The sequence below is a fragment of the Lepisosteus oculatus genome, chromosome 5 (assembly GCF_040954835.1).
Source record: "Lepisosteus oculatus isolate fLepOcu1 chromosome 5, fLepOcu1.hap2, whole genome shotgun sequence".
In the NCBI taxonomy this organism is placed as follows: Eukaryota; Metazoa; Chordata; class Actinopteri; order Semionotiformes; family Lepisosteidae; genus Lepisosteus; species Lepisosteus oculatus.
The window spans coordinates 50,656,547-50,679,401 of record NC_090700.1 but is presented as its reverse complement, the minus strand read 5'-3'; the positions used below and the strand labels follow the sequence as shown (position 1 = coordinate 50,679,401).

Genomic DNA, 22,855 nt, shown 5'->3' with positions numbered 1-22,855 from the left:
TAGATGGGTCTACTTGTCTCGTTTCAAGTTATTGATGTTCTTAAATACCTTTAGTGGCACTCAGTTTAAAATGTATTTGTTATGTCACGCCCCTGGAGAACTCACCACCCTCAATCAGCTCGTTGACATTCCAGTGCAGTTTCCAATTAACTAATCAAACACACCTTTTCCCACCTGCCTACTTAAACCAGCCTGACACACCACTCCCTGCTAAGCATTGTGTTTTTACAGTACCTGCATTGTTTCAGGTTTCCTATCTGCAGGATTTCTAGGTTTTCAGTTCTGATCCTGGGCTTGTTTCTGACTTCATCTTCTGGCTCTCAACTTGGTTATTGTGGATCTCTCTGTTTGGACTCTGTTTTCTTTGTTGAATTACGGTTTTTGTCTCTCTCCCCTGAGCTTTCTTTGGGGATTTACTGGTTTTTGACCCTGGCCTGAACTCCTGACTCGTGTTTCTGGATAAACTTCTACTTGTACTACCAAGTTCTGAGGATTCTGCATAGGGTCTTTCTTCCGGATCATAACAGTATCGAGATTTCTTCTTGGATTTAGAAAGGGACAGTGTATCGGATATATATTCCCACCAGAAGAACAGTTGAAATGTTTATTTTTTTTCTCTTTTCACCATGGAATAAACCTTTGCAGCCTACGCGTGCTGGCGCAGCTACCTTTTTGAACTACTTCATAATGTGTATATACTGTATATATTCACCTACTCTAGTGGCATTGGTGTCATAATATAGATATACTGAACATCAAAAGAAATTAATCATTTATGTCTGCAGAAAATTTACAAAGCTACCATTATGAAATTAAAAAAAAATATATATACAATAAGTAGGTGTGGCATTTGGCATCAACAGGGTTGATGTAATGACCAGGGAGTCTACTGTGAAAGTCTCTGGTTAGTATAGTGTGTAGACACTCTCGCAAGCAATACAAGCGGCATCATACAGTGTATGGTACATCTGTTGCAGATGCGTTGCGTAAGATGCTACCATGTGAGACTGTATCTTGTGGCATAATTTTCTCATTGTCATCTCAAAAGAAAGCTATCATTGCGCAAACAGGATGAGGAAGTATGTTTGCTGGAATGTTATCACCTCAGGAGCACACAGGAAGGCATCAAGTGAGGTCCCAGGACATGATCAATGCACTGCTGTGAAATCATGTTTACATCAATCACTGCAAGTAGAGTTCTGTACTGACAAGAAACTCCTGCCCAGACCATCACACTTGAAATTCCTCATTAATCTTGACCAGGTGTCATTATCTCCCAGATCTTGGCCTATCACTGACAAACTGTGTTTGAATGTAATGTCTTGCCAGGATAGAAATTGCTGGCTCTGAACACACCAGATGGAAAGCAACATTCCAATGACTTAATCTACCCACCACCATACCAATGACACAAAATGAGGTGAGGAAGTTTGGTTATTTTCTGAATTTGTCTTTCTTGATTTTCACCAGTCTTGACAGTCAATAGGTTAATCACCTTATCACATATGCCCAATCAGCTCTTTTACCAATAAGGTTGTTGAGTGCTTATACAACTTTAAAATTCACTTAAATGTATTTTAATTAGTCAGGAATGATCAATTTATCTAAATGGAATCAAAGTATTTAATATAAAAAATCAGAATAGTATCCATAAAACATACATGCATAGCATCTGATGCTCAAATAATAGATATACTGTGCATATTTTATAGACGTTTCTTCTGATGCTCAGCATTTCTTTATAGAACATTAAGTGGAATAACACTTTCCAACAACTGTATTTTATAACCATTTCCAGTTCTTTGTATAATCATCACAGGAGTACATCACAGTAACAGTTGTATGTGTGCTGTTAGAGAATGACAGGATTGCAAAGTATACAGTATGACCAAATATCTACCAACACATCACCAGCCACACAGTACATGTCCTGGTCTTATCACTCACCTTAGGATTTGTGGAAGACAATTATCCAGGAATAACCAGTAAATGAGAAAGTTCAACAGGGTTCAAGACTTCAATTTTCATCAGGGCTCTGTGCAACAATGCTGAACTGTAAATGGGATTTGTACTTAATAGAACGAATAGAAGAGAAATTTAATGTTCTTTGTGGTAGTGTTTAAAATGTTCCAAATTAGAAATTCGATTTTTTAAAAAAATGATAATTACATTATATGAAGGAATGAAAAGTGGTATGTATTTACTGTAGACAGTATACAAAAGCTAATATGTGTACAATATGCATTTAGTACATAATATGAGTCTATAAATTAAGACAAAATACAAACTGTAATAGCACACAACAAATTCAGGAAATATGATATATTAACAAGTTTAATTTCATACATAACGTGATTGCATAATGAATGCACTTCTTAATGAGGTGTGTGAAATTTCAAAATGCAGACTGTCCTGGTTAAATGAACAAACATCATTAACCTGACATTCTGCTGTCTGTGATTTAATATGACTTTTGAAGCTTGTGTTATAAAAAGGCAATTTAATCCTGCATTTTGATTTTATTTGGAAATCAATAATCTTATTTCCCTACTTCACAAATATTTTATTTACTCTGTACTCAGAGTAACTGTCAAAAAACTATCCTTTAAAAATACCACAGTTATTGCATGAAAATACAACTGATATTTACATGTCAAATTTACTACCATCGGATCCTCCTGCAGCATGTCCTGTGAAGATGAAAGTATAAACTAAATTTGCTGCTTCTGCCTCATTCTAAATTTGATTAGATCCCACAAGACTTAAGACTGAAAGAAATCTCCAAAAGGCATTTCTTACAAAGGACTGATTACATGAATTTTCCTTCATTCTTGGCTCAGCTTACTCCCTTCTGGTCTTGATCAAATGGAGCAGACATTTAGAAGTAGTCAATAAAGACAGTAGAATGGTGGAAATAACAGTTAATGTAGGGGCAGTGGGCTATAATAAGGGCAGCAGCAATTGTCTTAATGGAAACCATTAGGTGGAGTTCTAGGGGAGAAGCTGACAATTCTCCCATCCAGCCTCCCACATTATACCGCTCCACCACCAAGGAATCGCCATCTCATCTTTTAAAGGACTGGCCTCTTTCAAAGCTCGTCAAGTTGGTCTTCAACAGATCTATTCCTATTTCACCCGAGTCCAACCATTTTTATATTTTTCTCTAGTCTTATACCATTCCATCTTGGATGAAACAGTTCTTCCTTCTCCATCCACTGTTGTTTCTTCAGATCTGCCTACTGCAAAATGGGCAACTTCTCCTCCTTCTCTTGGCTCTCCAATTCCGCCTTCTCCTCCTGGACAGCCATTGGGCTCTCTAGTAGATATATTTCTCTTCAAATTTCCCAGCAGGTTTCTAAGATCCCCGAATACCCTTCTCGCTTTGTAGCTGGCATTAAGTTCTATCTGCTTAAATTTCAACTTCCCTCCTTTCAGCTCCGCCTCCTGCTTCAGCCCTGCCCATCTCTCCCTCTACCTGACCCCATGTCAGATTTCACCCTCAGCACAGCTACCGCCTTAGATTTTAGGTTGCTCAGGCTATCCTTATTTTTCCTTCCTCTTTTCCGCCGCCAAATCCTTGATGTGAAGATATCTAATAGGAGATAAACGAAATCGGCAGCTCTGAATGCGATTACTCATTAGTGGAATCTGTAGATCTTGTCGATGCTCTAAATCCAGGGATCCACGTCTTCTCAAGTTTAACTCTGGGCGCATTTATTCTAAATTTCTCTATTTTCAGGAATGTCATCTGTTCTTTCCGCCATCTCAAGTGCCAGGTATTGCTGATCTTTGTTTGTTAAGGTGGTTCTTTGTTTTATGCCCAATTGAATTTTCAGTCTGAATGAATATGTAATTGAACCACTCTCTGTTGTATCCTAGTTGCAGCAATAAAATTATCAATTAAATTATCAATTATTAAATAGTAATACATTACTATTTGCATTATACCTCAAGGAAAATCTTTCTCCCATCTTTTCGCTTTCTACAACTGTCTCAATGCCCAAGTTATTTTATCATCTGATGTTCGGAAGGATATCAGAATGCAGGTCTTTTACTCTGCCACTGGAACGACCTCTCTGTTGGTGTTCTACTCTGCATAACCTGTCTCTTTTCTGCTGTCAGTCTTGCAGTAATAGTAAATGCTCAATGGTTTTTTGTAACTTCTGGCCCTCTCAAATTCAGGATCCCCCTCCCCTTGTGTGATTGTCAGCCCTTCTGGAACTGTACCCTATTCTTGCTGTAATCCATGTCTGGGGACACCAGAGGATGGGTAATCAACTTTATCTTTTATATCAAATCCACCACTTCCATTACCGACAAAGGAAGATATTCTTGCCCCAATTTCATGCCTCCTTTGCCATCTCACATCTTACTCTGGCAAGGAACACCTCCCTGGATTTGCCAATGCTGCAGCCAACGCTCTTTACGGTTGGCAGTTACCCAAATCCCGCATCCTGATGCCCATCACAGCTTTTCCTCTTCAACTTCCGGAGTTCCAACTTCTTTAGTCTAGAATCAAATCTCCATCCAGCCTCAATGGGCATGTTACTACATGATTTAGCTCCATCTACCTATGCAACTTACTCTTCTGCCAGGACTACATGCAGTACCTTCTACCCATCCGCCCATTCCAATGGCTGCCTTCATCACCATTTTAACCCCGCTATCCTCACTGTTTTCCAGGTGCTACAGGATTTTACCTCTGGGATTCAGTTCTGCCTCATGCTTCAGTCTTTTTAATTTCCTCACTGCTTTCTATTCCAGCACTTCATCTCACACTTCAAGGAATCCAGGCTGCATCTTCAATAGTTTCTTCAAGGAAGCCTATCTCTTCCAACATCCTTTGCATTTTATCTTCCATTCTGAGACAAGGCCATTTTACCTTGCTCTTTTGCTCTTATGGATGCAATGTGTCTGGCTGTCACAGATTCTAAGAGCCGGAATTCACCAATTTCTCTGTTTTCCATTTTCCAGAATTGAGTGTTTGACTCTCATATTCCAGCCTCTCAGTTTCTTTTCTATGCTTCTAACCCAATCCACTTCTTTGTGAATACTTCAGTAACCAGGTACATGTTTTCTCTTCAGCTGTGAGTTTTGATCTCCAGCACCTCAAAAGTGACTCAAAGAGAGTCAGGTGACATCTTTTGCTTCCTTCTCGAGCAGCTTTCTCTTCATTCTCAACCCCTTGAGCAGTGTCTCTCCAGTCAGGGGTTCTTTCTCTTCCCCCTTGAGGGATTCGTTCCTAGTTGTGAGGCAGCGCCTCTCATCCGACTCTCAGGGAGTCAAGAGGCTACATGCTTTTTCTATCCTCTGAGGGCATAGCCTGCTTGTGAGGCAGCGCCTCTCAAACCAACACTCAAGGAGTCAGGGGAGTCTTTCTCTTCCTTCCCTACCCCTGAGGGCCTAGTTCCCAGTCATGAGGCAGCGCCTCTCAAGTGACTCTCCGAGAGTCAGGGGTGTTTATGTTTTCACATCCCGGGGGCTGCTGAGTCAGCCAAACCAATCACCACTTGGGCTCCATGTGCAGTCCCGGTGCTACTTTCTTCTACTTTACTAACCCCTGCTTTTCCCCTTGAAATAACAGAATATCCCAGCTGAAAATCACAAGTCAAGTGATTGTTCCATTATATTTTAAATGTACAAAATGATGCAGCTGTTAACTGCTACATGTATTTCTTGCTTAAGCATTGAATGGATTAAAAATGTATCGTAGTGACTTATTTTGCATGAACTAGGTTATACTTGTTATGCTGCTGAAATGATTCTCTAAAATGTAATGGCAAAAATGATTGAGCATCATTTTATAATAGATTGAGGGTCTAAAAATGAAAACTACTTTGTTTTTTTTCTTTTTCCCCCAAGGAGAAATGATTATACAAGAGAGTGTTGGTAAAATAGAGAAAGTTAGAAGTCAAAAGGGCAATGGTGCATTTACTTGAGGCACAAAAATGTAAATGGTTGCTTCTGTTTTGGCTCTTTAAAAAGAGGTCACTGAACACAGTAAAGACTGTTCCTGAAGCCTGAACTCATTTTCCACTGTCTGAACTTGAGAGTTTACTTAAATCATATTTGTTTTCTACTATGGCAATAGCTCATTAATGTTTGAATATGCCAGAGAAATTTAACCTGTGAATGCAGTCTTTCATCCCTCTGAGTGTCTATGTCCATCAAACACTCCAGTGAATTGATTTAGTGAGTTGAGATGATGGAGTTGAGAATTCCTTCAGACTTGTAGCCCTTCACATCCATTATAAGTTGTTTTGGTGATCAGAGATGTAATCTCAACTTTTATTTACTTTTTTCTTGTTGACATCCTTTGGGATATAAGTAGGAAATATATGCTCACAGTGCAAACAGTAAGAAATGTTTTTTTCCATTAATGTAATTTAACTAGACAGATCAAATAATTTTCTTTGGCCCATATTGAATCAAACATACAAATCACAAGTTCCAAATATTACTTGATTGCACTTTTCTGTCTGCCAAAGGCTTTAGATTTTGAACCAACAGAAAACGATCTTAAAATATTATGTTGACAATTAAGATAGGCTTGTTAGTCAATGCTATTATTTAATTGAGCCTTATTTTAGTCGAAAAAATGATCCCATCAGGACATTCGATGACTGATTGCGGAATAACTCATATACATTATATTTTCAATTTAATAATTCCTTGCATACAATGAATTTCCCTAATTCATTCCAAAATCAACATTTTAAAAATTAAATCTAAGAAGTGACCCAATTCATTTACTGCTGACAAGCAATACCCAACTTGATGACAGACTGCAGCCATTCTGAAGCAGAAGCCCAGTTACACAGTCGACCAGGTACAGAAGTGATACAGATGCAGCCATTCAAAACAAGCGGGCGATACTGCATTATTTTGAGGTGCGCTTGACGCAGTTTACTGCAAGTTACCATATTAATACCGTAAATTCTCGCATAGTGCCGCATGATACCACGTGGTACCACAAGTAAATTATAATATCCAGAATTTCCGCAAGGTGGAGCTAATAAAGCTCAACCTCTCATGTTTGAGCTGTCGCCATCAAAGTCTTTACCGAAGATATAACCAATAGTATTAATAATGAATGAACTTGGACAAGCTGTAATCTCAAAGTATTGGTCCACATTCTTTTTTTCATTGACCATCTTTATAAAAGTAACACCACAGCATTGTGCAATCACGCATTTGTTCCAATCAAGCAAAGTACAGTAATTTTTTAGAATCTCCGATTCACCATGCCTTTCACATGATCATAAAAGAGATTGATTTAGGAACATAAACATATTACTGTATGCAAACTGTACTGTATACAGTATGTATATGTAAATTTAACGTCTTTACTGTGCCCATTTAAGTATTGAATATTTATATGGAATTTTAACACTGAAGGGAAATCTTAGTAGCTGAGCATAAAAAGAATAGGAGCATACTGTAACACGTGTGAAGGCCATAAACGATATTAAATTTGGAACATAAACATACAGTATATGGCTGGTCTTGGTAATTTAAAGAAAAAACACACACCAGTATTCCATTTCTCCTTAAACATTTAAGCATTGAAATCTTTAACTAACATGTGAAATAGTGTGTATAAAAAGTGGTAGTTTTAAGCTTTTCTGCTAATATAATATTGAATCGCGTATCTAAAGAAATTAATAACGATATAATTATATTCGTGTACACGCTGTACAATATCTGTTGATTCTGTATGTGTAGGGCTGTTTCACCTCTGCTCATGTGACTTTCTCGGTAGCCTGCTGGTCTACGTGCTGGACTAATAACTCACAGGTTGTGTGTTCAAATCCAGCTGGCACCGTGACTTTTCTTTTAACAAACATTTCTTTGAAAAAATAGAATAGCAATATTATGGACAATTGACTTTTTATATTTCTAAATATCACAACATGATCAAATTTAAGTCATTTTTAATAACAATGAATAGTCACCTTTTTTCCTTCTGACAACTGTCCCTGCTTCTGCTTCCTGCTTCTATCGTGTGTGTGTGTGGGGGGGATCCCTTTAGATCTCCCTTCAGATTTAAAATGTTATTAATCATATCTTCCCAGTGTAGCTGATCTTTTGCTGCCTGGGTAAACTATCACAAAACTTTAGAGAATTTAGAATAAATTAAGGGTAAACTTCAGATTGGAAGATTACACAAGCCCAGAGTGGATCTAGGACACTGAAGTTAACAACTGTACTCTGAACAGCACAATAAACATTTTAAATATTTTTAAGGAACAGGTAGACAGATCTTAATCATTAAGTCATGGAAAAATATTTGCTATCCATCCTGACATCAAAGAATTGCTCCATTTCACATCCTCATCCTGTAAGAAAGTTTTTGTGAGATGAAAAAATGACAATTGTGCTTTGAATGCCACTCACCAGCCCTTTTGAACAGCTCTGATGATGTTTGGCAGAAAACTGAACAGGCATGTGGTTACTGAAGGAGGAATAGGATAAGAGGAAAGGGACAAAATCCCAAAAGATAGCATTTGCAACCTCATGCTTCACTTCCATTTCAGCCAGTGGTGGCCATGCATGGTATTAATTGTAGACCCATGTTATTACATCTGCTGAAAACAACAAAATAATTTAATCTATGTCTCCTCTGTTTAACAAAATGTCAATGCACCTCCTCCAATATATTTGCCATTTTCAAAATGATAACTTTGTAAATTAGTTTCAGTTATAAATACTAAGTTTATTTTAATGTTTAGTATATCTATACTGATGGAAAAATGAGCTTATGTGCTTTTACAAAAAGTTGTCAATTTGATTTAAGCCCTCTGGCCAGCAATTCAGCTTGTGCAGTGAGGCATTGCAACTTGCCAATCACACGAAAGCTCGTTGGGTGCACTTTTACCCAGCAAGTTCCAGGTGGAACAGATCACTTTTAAAAAGGCATTAATTCAAAGCTTAGGTCACTACAAGAAAAAGGCCACACTTAGTCAGCTTTCTGCGCATTCCATAATGGCTCGAATATCACCAGAAGCAAGGGAGAAGGCCATTGGCATGCTGCAGGCAGGCATGTCATGTGCCAGCGTTGCCATACACTATGGAGTAAACCTCTCCACTGTGTCCCGACTGCAGAGAAGGTTTCAGCAGACCAGCAGAACATATGACAGTCCAAGAGTTGGTCGCCCTCAAGTGACCACATCAAAGCAAGACCGACGCATCATACTGGTCCATGTGTGGATCGTTTCAGATCTGTCACCCGTACTGCTGCTGAAACTGCTGGCAGACACAATGCCCGCATCAGTGACAGAACAGTGAGGATCCATGCTGTTGGATACCCAACTGGCTTGGGCCAGACAGAGGCTAGGATGGACTCATCAGCAGTGGCTCAGGTCCTCTTCACGTATGAGTCAATCTTCAGCCTGTTCCATGCAGACTGGAGGGCCGGAGTGTGGAGCAGGAGGTGTTGCATTTCTTTTTTCCATCAGTATATAGTGTGACACCCAGGCTACTAGAATTGGGTTTTCTGCTTGGCTGATTTTGAAAGTGTGGTTAAATATATTGGCCTGAGAGGATGTGAAGTAGTGTATCTATAGCTGTGGCTATTGCATTTTTGCTTCTATCAGACAGTATGTTGAGTAAAATGTAGACAGTGGAATGAAATGTTAAAGAAATATCAAAGGGCTCTATTTTAACCTGTCATTTCACAGGACTATGAAACTCCTATTGGAGTGGCTTTTAAAGCATAGTTAATGGAACACCGCTGTAAATTTTATACATACATATATATATATAGTATATATATATAGTGTGTATACAAATTACACATGTGGATGTTTAAGATGAAACTTTGACATTCCTTGTATAGGGTTATTACTAACTTTAACTTGTACTTTTTTGTAATTCACCATAATTTTCTGTCAGAAACATTTAGAAATATGATGATATTTCTATAAAATAGCAAAGACCTTAAGACAGTTTCTTCAACAGTGTCCGGTTTATATTTACATACAAAAGTTTAATATTAGTAAAGTGTACATATAGTTTCATTTCATATCACAATAAAAGTATTTCTAATGCTCTGGATGTTTTTTAAAGAAAATGTACAGCCTAATTTGAATTTACTGAGGAAATGAAAAGAACAAACAAAGGAAGACAGTTTTACACTCATTAATATGTGGCATAAATCATTCCTTGACACATTTCAAAATGTAAGGTGATGAGAAGGTACTTTTTATGTATTTATTGTGATATTGTGCAATAACAATAACATGCAGAGAGCTTCCATTAGCAACAAAGTCTAACAAAGATATTGGCTTCCTTTCTTTGTTTTAAATACTTCATCTGAACATTTAGCAGCTGCGGTTGTTTGGAATATTAATTTGAACGTTACAGGTAAACATTATAAGCACCAACTTTGGGACTAAGTTTGGATTCCAAAAATACTGTTACAACTATTGTGACTATTGAAGCATCTTTAAGAATATAAATACAATGGTTAACACCTGGCAAGGGTAAAGATTTGAAGTTCTTCAAATCTGAGCTTCACAACAAGGAAAGAACTATGGCATTAACTTAGTTGTGCTGGGTGTGAGACACTCTGATTAAAGCAATCTCTGCTTTACCTGCTTAATTAAGTTTGAGGTAAATCTTTAAGTGTTATCAACAGTGTAGGAACACTGCATAACAACAAGCAGGTACAGGAGAGAAAGACAGAAGGTGAAAGGTCCTTATCCAGATCATCCGTAAAGACCAGACCAGAGTGGACTTACTGTAAATATTTTAACTTTGTTAAGGGAACTTGCCATTCTTAACATGTTGTTTTTCAGAACTCTGATTTCCAGTTTAGAGAATGCCTCCTGTTAAGTGGATGTGTTTTTAAAATAGGGAGATGGGTTTCACAATCATTTTGTTGCATCCATGTTTGCAGAGAGAGATTTAGCTGTACATTGTGTTCTGTTTGCTTTAGAGGGCAGATTTATCTCTTCTTAAGGCATGTGTGGATATTATAGTGGAGAATATGAATACTTGCTGTGGTTTTCTGGGTGATGAGGACAGTGGGTCCTAGTCAGGGTGTTGGCCTGTGGAACACCTTGTTTGTAAGTTTATGTCATGTGTTGTTTGATGTTTCATTGTTACTGTTAATAAATATTTGTTTAACCCAGTGTGCCTGAATTATTACTCTTTTCATCAAAGGTGTGCCAGTGAACAAAGATGCCTCTAATTGTACCAAACACTCAGATATATTCTTGGCAAAATATTTATAAGTTGGGGGTCATGATCATTTATTTAATTTACTAACCCACTCAGCCTTTTTCTGATATTCACTATTTTTGTAACCCCTAATTTGTAACAGTATGAATAATCGAATTATTCATTTTTTACATTTCTCTACATACATAACACCTCACATACTGTACATTATAATATTATCATATCAAGCTAGTCCCAAGCTCCTCGAGGGAGGACAAAATGTTTCTTCTTCTTTGCACACTATGCTATACAATGATATGCCTGTTTTTTTTAACACGCACTCTTGTTAAGTAAATCTAATCCTGTCCTTGTCAGTTGAAACAGATCTGGGTGACTGGTCTCACTGCAACTAAAAAGATGTAGATGCTGCATTGGAAACCACTACATTCTCTCCTCTGGATCATTGGATTCTATCCTATCTTTCTTGACCTTATTTATATGGAGTTCTCTACTTCTCGTGACATTGTGGCTGAGTGGGGGAGTGGGGGAGGTGGCACCTGGCGTGCCGCTGCTGACATTGCTGTTATGGTGTACCCTGCAGTTAGGATTCGACAGTCTGACTTAATTTTAAAGGATATTTCATATCAAATATCTAACTTGGAAATACTGACAATGAGGAGCTAGGGGTAAGAGGAAAATATCATTTTTGGTACTTATGTTTCAAAAACTTTCAAAAATGCAATCTTGACCAAATATGTCTTTCTACCAACCTACATCTTATATTGTGGAGTGAAACAATTCTTATGAACATTCACTCTGCAAGGGATTAAACAGGCTTATATTAAATGCTGCCTTATTTTATACAGATATACTGTAACTGAAGGTCGCCTACTTACAGGCATCTTCACAATAATTGACATTTAGAAATGAAATGCATCATGTGCAGTGTGTAAAACCTGGAGCTAATTGCTTGCTTGTCATAATCAGCAGCGCCATCAACTTTGCTTTAAATGTCAGCTATACATTGAAATTTTGAAAACAAAGCTTAAAGCCCTATGTTGTCACACACAGTTCTACTGTTCAAATGAAGTTAAGCCTAGGTAAACCTTGTGTTGCAAACTAAAATAAAGTTTAAAAAGAGACTGGCATTAGACTGCCTTTAGTGCTGGAAGCGATAATAATTATGCATGGTGATATTTTTGCGATCAGTTATAATACACACTGTATAGTGCACTGTTCAATTAGCAGTAACTTCTTTTCACTAAAGGTAAGCAGCTCTTGTTCTTGTTGTCTTTTATTTCTATATTTGTATGTTATTAGCTCTAGTATTTAGACATTTTACAACACAAAGAAGTAAAGAAAGTCAAAGATTAAAATAAAAGCAACAAATTCCCAATGAATACCTCTCTTAAGTTGTACTGTACATCCAAAGCTGAATCTGATGTTGGAACCACCCCAGCATTGCTTTAAAGAACTTGCTCAGCTGCTGTATCAAGGTAGGTCAATTGTGTTCGATCTCAAAGTTGATCATAATTACTGATTAAAAATGGTCCATCCATTTTCTTAAAGCTACTTATTCCCGTTAAAGTGTCATGGCAACCAGAACATATCTCAGATGAATGTTATAAGACATCCTTAAATTGTCCATGTGTGCCCGGAATGCCACTGCTGACACTGCTAAGACAGCATATCCTGCAATAAGGACTTGACTGGATTTGACAGTCTGACTTAATTTTAGGGAATGTTTCATATTGAATATTAAACTTGGAGAGGTGAATCAGTAATGACAAGGAAGAGTTGGGAGTAAGAAGAAAATGCAATTTTTGCACACACATGGACAATTTAGAGACATCAATCAACATGGCCAGTGCATCTTTTAAAGGAGCATGGTGACTGAGGTAGCCAGAAAACACAAACAAGGACACAAGGAGAACAAAAAAAAAAACTCATGAACCCAACAGATAAGAACATAAAACATTTTGCCACCCTACTGGGCTAAATGACAAACCCATTAGCATCTATATGAATGCATGCAAGCTCCATCCTGCCAGCTTCTCTGGACTAAAAATAGGAAGTGTCTGATTATTTTCTGACTTCATGTCTACGGTTTCCAGTGATTTGAGTTACAAAGTAAGCTGTTACATGTTTTTTGCACGTGCACTCACAAAACATAACAGACAAGATCAACTGAGGAAGAGGGAAAAGAAAAAGGGCAAATGTGAGAAAGTGAGTGATGGGGAGATGTAATAGGCTGTGTAATAAGTGTGAAACAGCAAAGACAGAACCTGGTTTGAGCTGTACAGCACTTGGTTACGTGGTGACTGGTATTTTCTTGGAATCTTCAGATATGTGCCCATATGAAACTTGGACAATAATAACTATGCTCGACATGAAATTCAATTCCTTCATTTTAGCTCTACTACAAATAGTTTGAGATCTAGGAATGAAAAATTAATTTGTCTTTGTTAAAATAATGTTGATTTACAATTTTTTAAGCTAATATCCTATTGCAATTCCATCCATTGTGACATCAAAGTCAACTAAATATAACGTAAATGTGTGCTTGTGCTGAACTTGTTAAAACGTATTCCAAAGAGTGAAGTTCCTTTTTAGATTTAAATGAGTGTTTTACATCAAGTCTTTAAGTCAAGTAACTTTTAATGAAACTACTGCTAGCCAAAACCTTTTCAGAATCAGCTGTATTTTGGGCTGAAATACTTGGTATTTTAAAATGTATGATTCCAAATTTTTCTGTCCATTTTACCATCTGCACCTACACATTATTTATCTATGGTTAAATAAATTAGATAAATAGTCAGATTCACTGTTTTTGCAATTGTTCTGAATTTTCACATGTAGCATGTTGTCACATGAATGATTCATAAAGATTATAGAAGCAATTAAAGTTTGTAGATGGTGTATTCTAATACATTTGAACAATACTGTATAGGATAAAGGCATGGAATTGCATTAAATTGCTGAGCAATCTTCACTGATTTTATAGGGTAAATATGAGGGTAATAGAATAATGAATCTTTTATTTCAAGAATGTAATGTAATGTTTTCTTTCACATTCACATTCATTTGACCCCTTTATCTCAAGAGAACATGAAATCAGATGACAACATTTTTTATACTACTTTCATCATTTTAGTGCTGCATAATTTTCTATTCCTGTACAATATACACTTAGCATGTATTTAAACCAACCATTTAAACCAACTTTAAATGTTTGTTCTTCTGACGTAACAGACAAAGGTTAAATACTCCACTTGATCTTCTATTAAATCACCATTATGGAAAGGGAAACCTAAAATATCTTTCAAATAATGGCAAAAAGTGAAAAGGTTTGGAAATTCTATTGTTTTATCCAATGTGCTCCAACCAATTTAGCTTAAAGCCATGAGTGAAAAAAAAGAAATTGCAGCATGGCTTCATCAAAACTTCTTTTTTTCCAAATGAACCCCAGGAAATACAACAAAACAATAATCTCCACATATTTTGCAAGAAGCTGGAAAAAGACTGAAATAGGTCACAGCTAGAGGAAGGAAATTCCCCCAGAGCCAAATACTATCCTTATATTCTGATAGATCCAGCTAGCTCAGCAACATCAGTGGCAAGATGTACTGTATATACTGTATGCTTAATCAAGAAGCAGTGGAAAAGCCGGTGCTTGTTGTTAATGCATTTTGGTCAATGTACAGTAACCCAAGATCCACCTTTGGCAAGTAAAGTCCTGTTCCACATTTATGAACTTTGCTATGGCGAAACATTCTATTTTTACACAAGACACTTAAATTCAGGACAGAGACTCCATTTTGATAGTTGTATGGCTGGGTTCTGCAAACACCATAATTTTCTTTGTATTTGCAATAAAACTACTGCATCTATCTAGCTATACTCTGTAAACATGTTTTTGTTTAGTCAGGGAGAAAAATGCCTTTGATATATTGTACTTCAGGTTACTTGCTTTTCATAGAAACTGAATTCATCAGACTATCACATTTGAAAGTATCTTAAATATCTCCTTCTTAAATTACACAGATTATTGATTAACAGGCAGATAAGATGGATAAGTCTTTGAACAGACCATTCCGTTTTCTATATCTTTTTCTACATATGCCATTGCACTGTATGAGTACTGTACATTATCCAAACAGTAGTTACAGAGTAGCAATATTGTAAAGCTTACTGTATATTGGATGCAGCCATAACAAAATATAATGAGAGTAAGAAAAGGGAAATCAAACTGAAATATTATTACAATAAAGGGAGATTTCTTTATACTGCCTTATTTAATAGAAATATTTTGTCAATTCTCATTTTAATGTTAGTACATGAAAAATAGTGAACAATAAAAAGCCTTGAGTATGATTAAAGCATTCTTTAAAAGAATTAATATATGCTGTTTATATTTAATAGAGATACTAATGTGCCAATAAATGACAATTTATGTAAGCTTGAGAAACAAAATATTCTATAATAACTGAAAATGTAACCTTTCTTTGCATGTTTAAAGAACATTTTACCTAGAATGGACTACAGCATGAGAGAGAGAGATTGAGGGATTAAACATGCATTTCTGTTTTTACATGCTATTTACATACAGTATTGCCATATTTTTCAATTCCCAGAACCTAGCACTGACTAAATAGTTTTTTTAATTTCATATCTCGGGCACCTAAAATATGTTCTTTGGAATTTCAAAACCAAATACAAATGATTTCTGGAAGAAAACTGTTGTATAATATACGGTGCATCTTTGAATTCTGAGCATTCTTTCTGAAAGTTAAACTAGGAATAATAATAAAAACATCTCCGCATCCGGTTTTATTCATCTGCCTTTTTGTTTATACCAGAAAGCACATCTTCTTTTATGCCTGCCTTGCTGTATGTTTCAAAATGCCCTTACATTTCTCTCTCAAGGGTCACTTTGTGGCAGTTTAAGCAAGCATTCAAGCATGCTATCTAGGAATTTGACAATAAAAAAATACATACTTATGGTAGCATCTGCCAAGCCAAAGATGGGCTTTTTAGCCAACAATTCAAAAGAATTTCAGACACTGACAATGGAATTTGGTCCTAGTTCTGATGGTTGTGAGTCTCTACACATGAAACAAATTAAAACAGAGTGAACAATTACATTTAAAACTTTCACTTTATAATTCAGGTGGGTAGCTGCGTCAGCATGCGTAGGCTGCAAAGGAACAAGTAATAGGTTTATTCCATGCTGAAAAAAAGAGGGTGTTCTCTTTCTTCTTTTTTTCAGCATGGAATAAACCTATTACTTGTTTCACTTTATAATGCCTATAAAGAATCTTAGGCTGTGAAACAAACTAATTTTTCTTATTTTAATCTTTCACCTCATGGTCTGCTGCTGGACAATGATAATTTATCCTCCCAGTGCTGAGTATTTTTCCCTTGGCCTTTTTCATTGTTAGTTATACTGTATCAATTCCTCCATCCTTCTATCGCAAACACAACATGCTGTACATTGATAAATGACAGTACATATGATGTTTTCTTCTTTATGGTACATGGTGATGGTTAGTAGCTTATGATCTGGTGAAACCTCCCTAACACTGTAAAAAGATTTACTATCATATGGAGCCTTGAACAAAAAAGCTACATGGACCAAAGTCTTCCACGGTACTGAGACTTCTTCATCAAGTGAGCATTGCATGAACTAAACTATAAAGATAATAAAGCGTACACAAAATAATATAATTTGATTAGGTTATCTCATTTCTGTTTAGTTTATAAGAGCTAGAATAATCTTTTCAGTGTTCAAAATGACTTAAAGTTGTGTTTTTCCTGCTATTATACTAGAAGTGAGTACTGCAGTTCATAGTTAATATGTGACATTATTTATTGATATATATTGATATATATATATATTTATATATACCACAAATAATTTTCATCTGATAATTGCAAGTGCTTTGTTATTTACATTTGAGGCAAGTTGAATTCTGGCAAGTGTTTCTTCCATCTTTCTTTTAAGAATGGAAAAAAAATACCAAATGCTTTGTTTTATTTAAAAAACTCTGCTCACCACATCTCCAGTTTGTCTTTTTCTGTTTTTTTTTTCCAGAACTTCCAAGCGTGCAAAAGTACCACAAATACCACTCTCAATACAGGGATTATACATGAAAAGACACTTAGAAACCCAAGCGGCCATGAAAACAAGTACAGGTATATAAGGAGTTGCAGGAACCTTCATCGATAAAACAACTCAAAGAGCACACAGATCTTAAGTGAGATATGTCAATACAATGGAGGAGGAGGGGTGTTGGTTTCTGATTTTGTTTTTAACTAGAAAAGTTGTAACCACTTGCTTTGTATCATTGTACTTTAGGCATTGTTCATTCTAACTTACTTCATTACAGTACATACAGTATAGTAATTATAACCTTCTTTGGAAGTGTCAATTATAATTTGCTTTTAAAACCAAGTTTGTTTACTTCTTTTTTCTTTTGTATCAGGTGTGACATTTCAAAATAATGACCATACAAAGAAATCTGGAAGTTATTAAAAGTTATGTAAAAAGCAAGGTTTTCTTCATCTGCTCATTGTTGAACTGCAATTGATATAGTTTGTGGCTACTCTGAAACAAGGAATGTTTCCTCATGCTAACCATACTGTTTATTAATTTCAGATTCCTGGTTCCACTTTATAAAACATGTTTAGGCAGTCAACTCTTTAAGATAGCCTTTGCAGTAAAGATGTAATGTAAAGTATACCATGACAGCATATTACACAGTATTGATGATTTTCACATACTGTATATAGCATTTTATCTCTTTATGTATGCTCAGAAGATCTGTAAAAACCAAGAATATGAAGCTTAGTAATACACAGACATATGCCAATCAACTGCATTGATTCATATGACCTAATGACCTCCAGAATTTCTTGATGGGGACATATTTCACTTTCTCAAATCACCTGAAATATTCCTCCTAATTTTTAAGAAAACATAAAGTCATAAGAAAAAAGACATATTGTTGTTTACCTCTAGGATTCAGAGCAAGACTGGACATCAGTGAGAGAGAGAAAAAGTGACAACCTTTTCTTTTGAAACGGCTCATTTAGTCTGTTAATAGCACATTTACAAAGACCTGGAAAATGATTATTTCAAGGTCAATTACAGACACACATGAAACAATCTTGTTTCATTGTGCTCCACATAATGTGTTGCTTGGGGAAGCTTGTGATTTCCAACATTAAGCAGACAGTGCTAGATGAATAAAACAGACCCTCTCTCAAAAGCATATTGTTACAAGCATGGACTATAATTACATACACTGTAGCATCCAATATACTTTAAGTCTGCAGTTTCATAAAAGTGTTTATAAATAATTGTAAAATATATTTCATACAAAACTGTTTCCAGAGAAGAGTGTGAAATGCCTGTAATTGTCAATGTCAGATACCTGTAGCAAGTCTCCTATAGAAATCTGAATACATTTTAATCAATAGTTCTCAGGGAAAACAAAAGAACAATTGATCTCCATAAGGAGAAAAAAGATGCCCAGAAATCTTTGGAATATTGTACCTAAAACATCATCTAACTATTTGAAACAAACATACATTTTTGTCATATCTATTACGCAAGATGCAAAATACTCTTACTGTTAAAAGTATTATAAATACCATACCATGCTATACTATTGACATTTTTTAAATAACCTTTTAATATAGGAAACAGAAAATTATTCTATGCTTAAAGTCTCTTTGAGATCTTTGTCATTAAAAATTTTGGATATTACTTCATTCTACATCTCTCTGTAACACATTTTTTAACAAGGTGCCAGAGGAATGAGTCATGAACTGTGCAGAAATAAAAAACTACAAAGCAGTTGTCTTAAGTAATAAGCTTATAAAAAAGAATGCCGCAATGTTCCTTAAGATGAAACATTTCTACCTTCATATCACGCCTTGTCACTGCTTCAGATAATCTCATTATGTTCAGAGTGGGAGGTCAGTCTAATTTGCTTGAGCGAAGTTTAAAAAAAGAAGAACTTAAATGGGGAAAGGCATGTTTACAAGTCAATAAGAAACTATAGATGATTAAGAGAGAATAAAAGTTACAGAAATGGAAATCTCCCTCAAGTCAATGCAGATCAATCAACGGTACTGTTAAAAAAATTGCTCATTAAGCAAAATTATATTGAATCACACACCTGATCTGTTTATGATCACACAATAGAATGGGGGAGGGTGGTACATAAGAACCAAATGGTGATGCACATACAGTAATACTTTCACCCTGAAGGTTTTCTAGAAAATAATATTTGAAATGATCAGTGGCATACAATTATTTTTGGTATGTTTTCTTTTCTAAACAAAAATCTAATCAATCTGTCAGTGATGAGTGCCTTGACTAACGGTGATGGAAATAATCCACAATTTAAGCAGTTTTGCTAAACAGAGCACAGCTCCCTGTAGGAATGTACAGTGTTTTCAATGTAATGTTGTTACTGCTTTCAAGATGAATGCATGAAAGAGTCTTCGTTTTGAAGCACATCCTTGGGATTTACAAGACAGTAATATCTCTTCCAATTTTATTTCTGAACCAGAAAAGGTCTGAACACAGAAGAGTATTAGCTAGAACTGAGGGCATACAGCTTATGACTTGCAATGTAAAGTAGCCTGGCTTGCTTCCTGTACTGCAGATGCACATTAAAGACATAAATCCCCAAAATGTTCCTTGCTTAACACTAATATGTAGACAAATGCATTCATGCAGATCCAGAAACATTGAAAAGTCAGAATTGATTGGCTTTTCAAAATTTAATTTTGAAGAAATTATACATTTGCACAAGCATAATAATGTGTCACTGCAAATATTATTTTTGTATCTAGAACGATGTAAAATATTCTAAACAGAATGCACCCCAGTGCCACGCTATGACCCCTGTAGGCAATGAATGAAGATTGCAAGAAAACAAATTTCAAACAAATCAATGAAAAGTCTTCCTACCAGAATCAAATGGTGGATAAAAACAGAAGACCTGACAGGGTTCCTCCTATCACCGGATTTGGATATTATCCTTCTCTAGTCATGCACTGAAAAACAAACAAACATATTTTAATTCTACATAATTAACTTCCATATTGATCATGAGAAAAGGAAATAAAACAATTTGTTAACATTTATCCTAGATAGATGTTTCCATCTACTGTAATTATATGATGTACAATTATTTGCATATACCCCCCAAAAAAAGAGACTGCAACAATAATTCTGAACTTGGCGCAAATATTCTATCAACATTTAAACACAATTCTGATAGTTTCACGCCAGAATAGTGACTGATTAGAAGAAAGAGTGATTTAGTCATTAACATACTAAAGGAATGAAACTTTTCCTTTCTAAAAATAAGATCTAAAATATTTTCTGAAATACCTATATGGTAATGAAATACCTACTGTATAATTTGCCTGCATGGTAACCAAAAAATCTTAAGTGACTTTACCATCCATGTATTCTATTATTGTCTAGATATAGAGGTATCCTTCTTTGACCCATGGTATACAGTATAACCAGCAGAAATGCACTCCTTGACAATGTGATATCTGTAGACCAGGTAATATTTACACAGAAAACTTATTTGCTTTACATAACACTCCTTTACTCTTTTATTAGATTTGAATAACATAACAATATACAGTACTAAGTTATTTGCTTTGGTCCTAAATTGTAGTCACTGAAAAAAAGAAAACTGTTACATAAAAATCTTCTTTCTCTGTTATTAACAGCTGCTATGTACTGTAATTGAATTCTTTTTTTATATATATAATTGAATCAGAGCAATGAAAACCAAAATGCTGTAACTCTGCTTTCATACAAACTGTCAGAGTTAAAATAATTAAGAATTAAAGAATAAATCTGTAGACACTTCAAACAACCACTGCTAGTGGCTAGGTTTAAAAGAAAGGATTCAAGGCTTACATTTCTGCCCCAGAGGGGCATATTTTAGCTTTGAGAAATCACCCAAAGGAATCACATCAATATCTTTGACCATTGCCATCCATAAAACAAACATTTTTTCTGTCTAAATACTGACAGAGAGAGGAAAAGAAAAAAAATTCTGCAATTCTGTAAAAGTATATACTGTACATAAAATACAACTGTTAAAAAATAGTCAGGAAAATAAAACACTGGCTCCAAACATAAGCAGTCTCTTTCTGTTCTGACTGCTAGAACTGTATATGCAATATCAGATTAATTATAGAAACATTCTGCTATCATAAAATATCATGATATTATTTAACTTATGTTTAAATTGAAAGTCTGAGTAAGCACCTTGCTCTTTTAGGACTGCCACTGAATGTATTTAAATATTGCTTTGTCAAGCAACTTTTTTTAATGTTATCTTCTTGCTTCGGTTTTAAATTAAGATATTTTAAATTCCCCAGAGGTGACAAAAAGCTTTTGTAGGACATGTGACAGATATCTGTCATTTCTAAAATATTCTCTATGTTGCAGTTTTCTCCTGACTACAATGTCCAGTGCAAGCTTAATTCCTCCTGCTACATGCAACATACTGTATACTGTATTATACAATATATGCTACAGTACATACAATATAAATGAAGAATACTGAAAAGCAAAAGGAGGGAGGATCAAAAAATCAGTGAAAATCTACAGCAGGAAGAAAAATTAACCTTAAAAAATATCCAAAACATTAATATTTTTCCTAACACCATCTTCTGTACTATGTAACTAGCATATACAATAAGCAATAATCTGTACTACATATTTCCTCTTTTTTAATGCAATAATCATTTTCTCCCTTTCCGTTACTTAATGTAAAGGTCAGCAGTATTGTCACTCTGTAGTCTTATCTAGTCAGATCCCAGAAGCTAAACAACTGTGGGATGGGTCAATATTGAGATGGTAGACCTCTAAGGAAAACAAGGTTGCTAGTGGAGATGGTGATGGCTGGTGGAAGAGTACCTGGCCCTCTTCCTTCTGGATGAGAATTTTCAAGCTGAAGACCCGATACAGTGACCAGTATGTAATACTGTGCCATGCGAAGTGCAATCCTTTGGATGAGATGTTAATTTGTGGTCTCAACTACTTGATCATGTAAGATCCCAAAACAAGTTAAAAAGAGTACAGATGGTGTCCTGGCTAATACTTATGTCAAGATATCTAAAAAAGTTTGAGCAGAGAGTTTTAAAATGTTTCATTGTTCAGAAGATATTTGACATTTTACCTAGAACTTGAAACTGCGGACAATGCAGTTACCATGTCAGCCTAGATGAGAAGGCCTGGCAGAAAAAATACACTTTTTCCAAGCTTATCATCTAACCTCTCTGTAGTGTTTAAAGCATATTTCAGTACTAAAATTAAAATTAATCTAAAATGAACTGTCTCAAAGTGAAACCGTCACCAAAAACAGTTACCAAAGCACTGAAAATATTTAGCAAACAACTGTTTCAAATTGAGCGTCATAATATTTCTTTATTACAGAGCTACAAAAATCTTGTAAAAATAGAACTAAAATAGATTAATAATAGAAGGCTGGGTTTTAAGACCATACGAATAGTTATTAATGAAAGAAAGCCATCCAGCTCATCTACATCATTTTGTGTTTCTGCAGCCAATTTAACCAAGCAGTCATTTCTCAAAGCCAGGATATCTGCTTCTGCAACTGGCTGGGCAGCTTGTTCCTTATTC

The 22,855-nt window shown here is 35.5% G+C and overlaps 1 protein-coding gene across 3 annotated transcripts in view; it reads right to left on the bottom strand.

The window, feature by feature from the left end:
* The window catches only part of lingo1a (leucine rich repeat and Ig domain containing 1a), a 489,573-nt gene that overhangs the window by 169,195 nt on the left and 297,523 nt on the right, over positions 1-22,855 (bottom strand). For all 3 annotated transcript variants that reach the window (XM_015343759.2, XM_015343762.2, XM_069190614.1), the window contains exon 4: positions 20,150-20,235. The gene's annotated coding sequence lies outside the window, so the exon portion shown is untranslated. The remainder of the gene's footprint in view (positions 1-20,149; positions 20,236-22,855) is intronic.